Source organism: Magnolia sinica, chromosome 8, assembly GCF_029962835.1.
Source record: "Magnolia sinica isolate HGM2019 chromosome 8, MsV1, whole genome shotgun sequence".
Lineage (NCBI taxonomy): Eukaryota > Viridiplantae > Streptophyta > Magnoliopsida > Magnoliales > Magnoliaceae > Magnolia > Magnolia sinica.
The window spans coordinates 18,753,229-18,760,222 of NC_080580.1; positions in this window are offsets into that span (position 1 = coordinate 18,753,229).

Genomic DNA, 6,994 nt, shown 5'->3' on the forward strand with positions numbered 1-6,994 from the left:
GTTCTAATGGTCCGGATTGTTCTTACCTCCAATCGGGCCTTCTCTGGTTCATCTTTGACGTGAAACTGACTATGACCCACTTTACATTAGTCCTCTCCACTTCAAAAGATATCATCGAGTTCTTGTCCAACTTTGGTTCATGATGCTCTTTCAAGTTTGCAACGTTGAAAGTACGCGAGATCTTCATATCATTCAGAAGATCAACAACGTAAGCTTTGTTATTAATCCTTCGTATGATCGGCACCAGTATAATCTTCTTGATCTTGAACTTATTGTAGGTCCTGATCGAAAATCTCCCCTTGCGTAGATGAACCATAGCATTGTCGCCCACCTTGAATACCTTTTGCCGTCGATGTTTGGGGTCTTGCTCCTTATACTTGTCATTCTAAGCTTGTAACTTGACTTGCATATCCTCATGAATGACCTGATTCGGTCCACCATATGTTCTGCTGCAATGCTCATGCCCGGGAGCTTGACCAATGAGACCAAGTCAAGTGTGTGGTAGAGAACTCGATTATAAATAATCTGGAGCAGTGATTTCCCTGTTGAGTGGTTTACCATATTGTTGAATGCAAACTTCACTTGAGACAAAGCCAAATCTCACTAGTTCGACTTGACACCTGAAATACACTGAAGGAGGTTTCCCAACGTGTGATTCATAACTTCAGTTTGCCCATCAGTATGCGAATGGTAGGCACTACTGAATTGAAGTCGCATACTGAACTGATTTCATAAAGTCCACTAGAAGTGGTTAATGAGCCAAGAAGTAATGGTCCGTATATACGCATGACCTCTCTAAATAATAGATTCACCATATGTGTTGCATCAAGGATTTTCTATTATGAGATAAAGTGTGTTATCTTTGAGAAATGATATACCATTACGAATACTGAATCCATGGCGTACTACGTTTGTGGGAGACCAAGCACGAAGTCTATAGATAAGTCCTCTCAAGGGCCATTACGCATATGTAATGAGGTATAGAGGCCTATATTCTAAGATTGCCCCCTTGGAGGTCTGATAAACATGACAACGCTGCACTGCTTTATCCACGTCACATATCAATTGCGGCTAGTAATACCATTCATCAACAAGAGCCCGCATCTTGTCTCTCCCAATGTGTCTACCAAGGCCATCTCCATATAGCTCTTGGATAATATACTCCCTTACAAAACTTTGGAGCATACACAGTTGATTGCCTTTGAAGAGGAAACTATCTTGCATATATAGGTCACTAGGATGATCCTCTTGGCACCTCATCCATGCTTCCTTGATGTCCTCATCCTTGGCATAGAGCTCCTTAAGATAGGAGAAGTCGATCACCTCATTGCTCATCGTAATCGGTAGTGATACACGATGCCTAAGTGCATCAACTACCTTATTCACTTTTCCTAACTTGTGCTTCAGAACAAATGTGAATTCCTGCAAAAATATGACTCATCTACTATGAACATAGTTCACATTATCCAGACTATTAATAAACTTTAAGGCTTGATAGTCAGTGTAGAGAACAAACTCTCTCTAAATCAGATAATGCCTCCAATGTTGCAACCCTTAGGGCCCATTTGGCTGGGCAGATTGGAAGGGATTGGATGGTATTGGAAGGGATTGGAAGTTAAATCCCGAGATTGGCCGGGCATGCCAAACAGACTGGGTGATCTGATCCAAAGAGATAGCAATCCCATGGATCTTAAGACAATCCACTGACAACACCATCATTACCTTTAAATCTCATCCAATCCACCCTAATCTGTTCAAATTTGCTTGGGATGTGTTCGGTTCGAGGGATTGGAAGGGATGGGAAGGTTTAATCCCGGGATTGGCCAGGCGTGCCAAACAGACTCAGTATAACAATCCCGGGATATAAGCAATCCCATAGATCTTACAACAATCCACTGACAATACCATCATTACCTTGAAATCCATGCCATCCACCCTAATACCATTCAATTCCTTCCAATCCACCCAGCCAAATGGGCCCTTAAACCATTGCATACAGCTTAAGCTTTTATGTTAATCATTTCTTTCAGGGTTCGCTAAGCTTCTCGCTGTAAAAGGCTACCGGTCTACCTTCTTGTGATAAGATTAATTCCAACATATAAGGCATCACACTCAATGTCAAATAGCTTGTCGAAACTAGGAAGAACCAAGACTAATGTTGTGGATAATCGATGCTTAATGCCAGCAAAGAACTTATCAGCCTCATCGCTCCACTAAAACGACCATTTTTTATGCAATCTATAATGGGTGCAACTATAGTGTTGAAATTCTACACAAATTGATGAGAGAATGCCACCAACCCATGAAAATTCCTCACTTTATGAATGCTCATCTGAATCGATTATTCCCTGATGGATCACAAATTTTTATCATATAACAAATCCTAATAACAACAAGCTGTTTGTTAAAAAATGCATTTCTTCAAGTTGAGGTACAAGTTGTTAACTGCCAGGACTTGTAGCACTTACTTGAGATGTTCCATGTGCTCCATCATACCCTGCCTATAAATCAGGATATCAAAATATACTATCACAAACCAGCCAATGAACGACTTCAATACTAGATTTATCAGAGGTATTAAAGTGCTCGGTGCGTTCGATAGACAAAAGGCCAAGACCAACCACTCATACAACCATTCCTTAGTTTTGAATGTCGTTTTTTACTCATCACCGGGCGAGATACGAATCTAATGGTACCCACTCCTTAGATGATCTAGTTTAGTGAACACATTAGCACCTTCTAGCATATCAAGCATGTCATCCAATCGCGGTATCGTGAATTGGTATTTAATGGTAATCTTGTCTTGTTAATTGCCCAGCCGTCGAAATACATACACATGCTCGCATCTTTCTTTGACATTAATAAAGCTAGCATGGCACATAGGATCATGCTTTCTCTAGAAGACCATTATGAATCAATTCCTCTACCTTCCCTTGAAGTATCTCACACTCTTTCGGACTCATCCAATAGTGAGGGTGGTTAGGCGAGCTAGCCCCAGGGACGATGTCTATATGATGTTGGATGTCCCACATGGGGGGAAATTCATCGGGTAACTCTTTGGGCTAGATTGCTTTGAATTCATTTAGCAATGTCCTTAAACTTGGAGGAATGTCTAAGGGCTCTGATTCCTCGCCCTTTACCTCCACGGCGTACACCTCACCAATTTCTTTAGATTCCACTATGAAATTCCAAATGGTCAAGAGGGAGCTCCCCTCCATTTAAGAAGCTTTAGGGTGGTTATCTGGTTCAATAGGGGCAAGGATCGTCTTGTGACCATCCTTAATGAAGATGTAAACATTGTATCATCTTTTGTGGGTCGTATCAAAGTCTAATTGCTATGGTCGACCGAGCAACATATGACATGCTTCAAAATCAACCATGTCATAAAGTACTTGATCTTTATAATCCCTATCAATTGAAAACGAGACAGTGAATTGTTCAGTTACCTTGGCGTTGTTCGCCTTTTTATTCATCTAATCGAGTAAAGGGAATGATGCTTTGTCGTAGGTAGCTATAACTTATTTGCCATCACCTTCGAGACAATGTTCTCACTACTACCATTGTCTATGATTACATCACAGACCTTGTCGTTAATGGTGGACCGCTTGAGGAATATAGTCTTGTTACGGGTGCACCTCCTTCCTTGGGGTGTACAATAACCACCTCATGACCAAGGATTCGCCATTGTCCTTGGCTAACCATTCTTCATCACCAGCTCATTCTTGAGCGGATTGTTCATCCTCATCAAATCTAGGGCATTTTCTCACCGCCTTACCTTTAACGACCCCTTCATTAATGACTAAGTGGGCTATGGGGTGTTGAAGACAGGTGTTTGATAGGTGGCCCGATTGGCCACATCTATAATAATGACCTGATATTGGTCAACCATGAGGATTTGGAATCTTGCTCGGACTCACTGAGGTGGGCACTGCATGTTAATGCCTATTTGAATCGCTATAACATCCCGAAATTTCATGGTCAGAGTTTATACTCATGCCCGAGAAATCCGTATGTTAATAATGTAAAATGAGAACATCTAGAGGACTTGCTTGAGGCTTCTCCCATCAATATTACATCCATTTACACTTGTGATGGAAATCAGTCATAAGAATAAAATTAACTGTAGTTCTTATTCCAAATGTAATTAAACAGATTGTCAAAAGTTCTCACAATAGGAGTTTAATAAAAAAGTCGAGTAGCATCAGAAACGTAAATAAAACTAAGTCCTATTTTCTAATCTATGTAGCATGTTCTTCCTCCGGATAGTGATCCTTTGGTTCTTCAATTTTTTCGTCACTTGCATCATCTGTACGGTTGGGAGATGGTCAATGCCCTACTCATAGTAAAGGTTATCCTTTAAGATTAACAACAATTCAAGAGATATATAACAAGTAAAGTAAAGGTCTGATACGTCCCGTGCTCCACTAACACGAGGGTATCAGCCTGCGTAAACAACCTACATGAAATGCATGCCTAGCAAAGTATGTGAGGCTCATCATACGTAGTGATCATCACGTTGTGAAATACGATTTATAGATAACTGGCTCGACCCGCACTCTCACTATACGGATATTCGCCGGCATGGCTAATGCTACCCTGGATTTGCAAGAACTCCTCAGAGCGCATAACACATGGGCTGGGTGATTTACGTGACACGATTTGTTCATGGAGCGACTATTTGAGACATCTAATCTCGGGGTAATGTGACGCTGTTGCGACTTACACACATCAATTTGTGCAGCACTACCCAAAAGCTCAAGGACTTACATGCCCCAAGAGGGTCTCTACGCAGAGCGTATTACGTCTATGATAGAATATTTGAATCACTAGTTGTGATACATCTTATATATCACTTACACTTGCAAAGATAAATTGAATCTTAAAACATATAACTAAATCTAAATCATGAAGGATATAAACTGAATTATGGAGGTCCTGGAATAATAAGATACATGCCTAAGTTGTAACGATAAACGGCACGAGGCCAAAATATTAAAGAGAAGAGCGACAAGGGTCAACTCAACACAAGTGGCAATGGCCAATCATAATAAGAGAAGAGTGACAATGGTCAACTCTATAATAAGGAGTGGCAATGGCAAACTCAAATAAAGAGATGAGTGACAAGGCCAACTCAAATAAAGAGACAAAGTAGGGGCAAGGCTTGTATCCATGGCCTCACATAAATTCAGAGAAATCACTTGTATTTGACATCATGTCATAATCCCAAAAGGGTCAATAGTTGTAATGATATTAACCAAATTAATTGATAGGATAATTCTCAAAAAACATATAAACATGAAAGGCAGGATAAGTCACATCCTTAAAGGCATGAAAAGGTAGGATAATTCATATCGTAAAAGGCATGAAAAAGGCCAGATGAAATGATAGGAATATAGGTAAAAGGCAAAATAAATAAATCAACTTAAATTATGTAAGCTTAAAGGATAAAACCCTCACTTTGGCTTATTGATCTTCTATTCCTTATGGTCGGATTCTAATCTATTTTACCTGTTTTAAAGTCAAGATTCAATTAGGTCCAATGCATCTATGGTGTTAGTATCATACAACCTGTGCATCCTTGGCTATGATCTTACTATGTTAAAATCAATCTTATTGCCGAGTTGATTTGGTTAGACGTGATAGCCCCAATTATAGAAAAGCTTTGGGGAGGAAAAAAGGAAGGAGGGAAGAAAAGAAAAAACCTTAAAGGGAATGTTACTAGTTTACCCCGACTCAGCGTGACTTAATGACTCAATGGACTTTAGCAACTGATTCAACCTTCTTCTTCTTGATTTTGCAGTTGGAGAAATCTTCTTCCTCACTTTCTTTCTTTCTCCTTCGCTTTTCCTTCTTTTCTTCCTTCCCTGCTGGACGGCAGCAGGCCTAGCGGACAGCGCTGTTGCTCAGTTGAGCAGTCTTCTCTTTTTCTCTCTATCTCTCATGATTCTCTTTCTTGTTATCTTCCTTCCACATTTCTCTCTTCTTATTATTATTTTTTCCTTTTTACTTTCTCCCATCGTGAATGAGAGGCGATTTATAGGTGGAGAGGCATCCAGATCCTTTTGCGAAGGCTCTTGTGCGGCCCTATTTCTGGTGCGACGAAATTGGGAGAGATCCTTGCATGCAGCAATTATTCCAGAAATTCGAGATCAGTTCTACCTGATCCGAGTTCTTAGGGCCGATCAGGTCCCCTTCTCAGAGTATCTAGATGGTCTGGATTGACCTCCAGCTCTTTGGTTTAACCGTCCATCAGGCCAGATCGTCTAGACATCCGCGGCTTGCATATAACCGATTGCGGTGATCTTGGTGGGGCCATATTCTCCAACATCTGAGAAATCCACACCTTCCATTGGATTTCCCCTGCCGTTTTGGTCTAACATGCCCTATCGTGAATCAGATTTGTGAAGGTTTGCAAGGTTTCCCTCGCCGCCATTTATTCTACGTTTGAACGGTTGGAAGTCGATCTTGTTGCGTCTTTTCCACCTTCTCTTCTAGACTTTGATCACAAGACCTGTTGGAATCCAATGGACAGTCCGGATCAGTCCTAGGAGTTAAAGTGGCGGCCCATATGTAATCGTCCACAAGCCCCTGTTTCCACATCTTGCCACGGAATCTTTGCTGGGAGAGAAAATGCGGATCAACGCCGCTTTGACCGAGCCCACGGTCTCTGTGTTTTGCGGCTGGGTACGTTACGTGCACATTCACCTTGTGTGCAGTGTCCATGGTGGTGTTCTGAAAACATCCATGCCACCCAATCGTGACCTCATCTACTTCTAACGGCTAAGCTCAGGTTTGAGACGTATCCTATTACACCCTAAACTTGGAAACCGGGCTCACAAATTCCTGATTGCCGAATTCGGCACCGACAGCCTCCGTAGTACCCCATTCTCGGCTCCCGACGCCTATACACTAGGTTCCAATCCTAAGATCCTACAAGGAGAAATTCAAACATGATTTTGATTCGTAATGAGCATAACTATAAGCATAACCTACG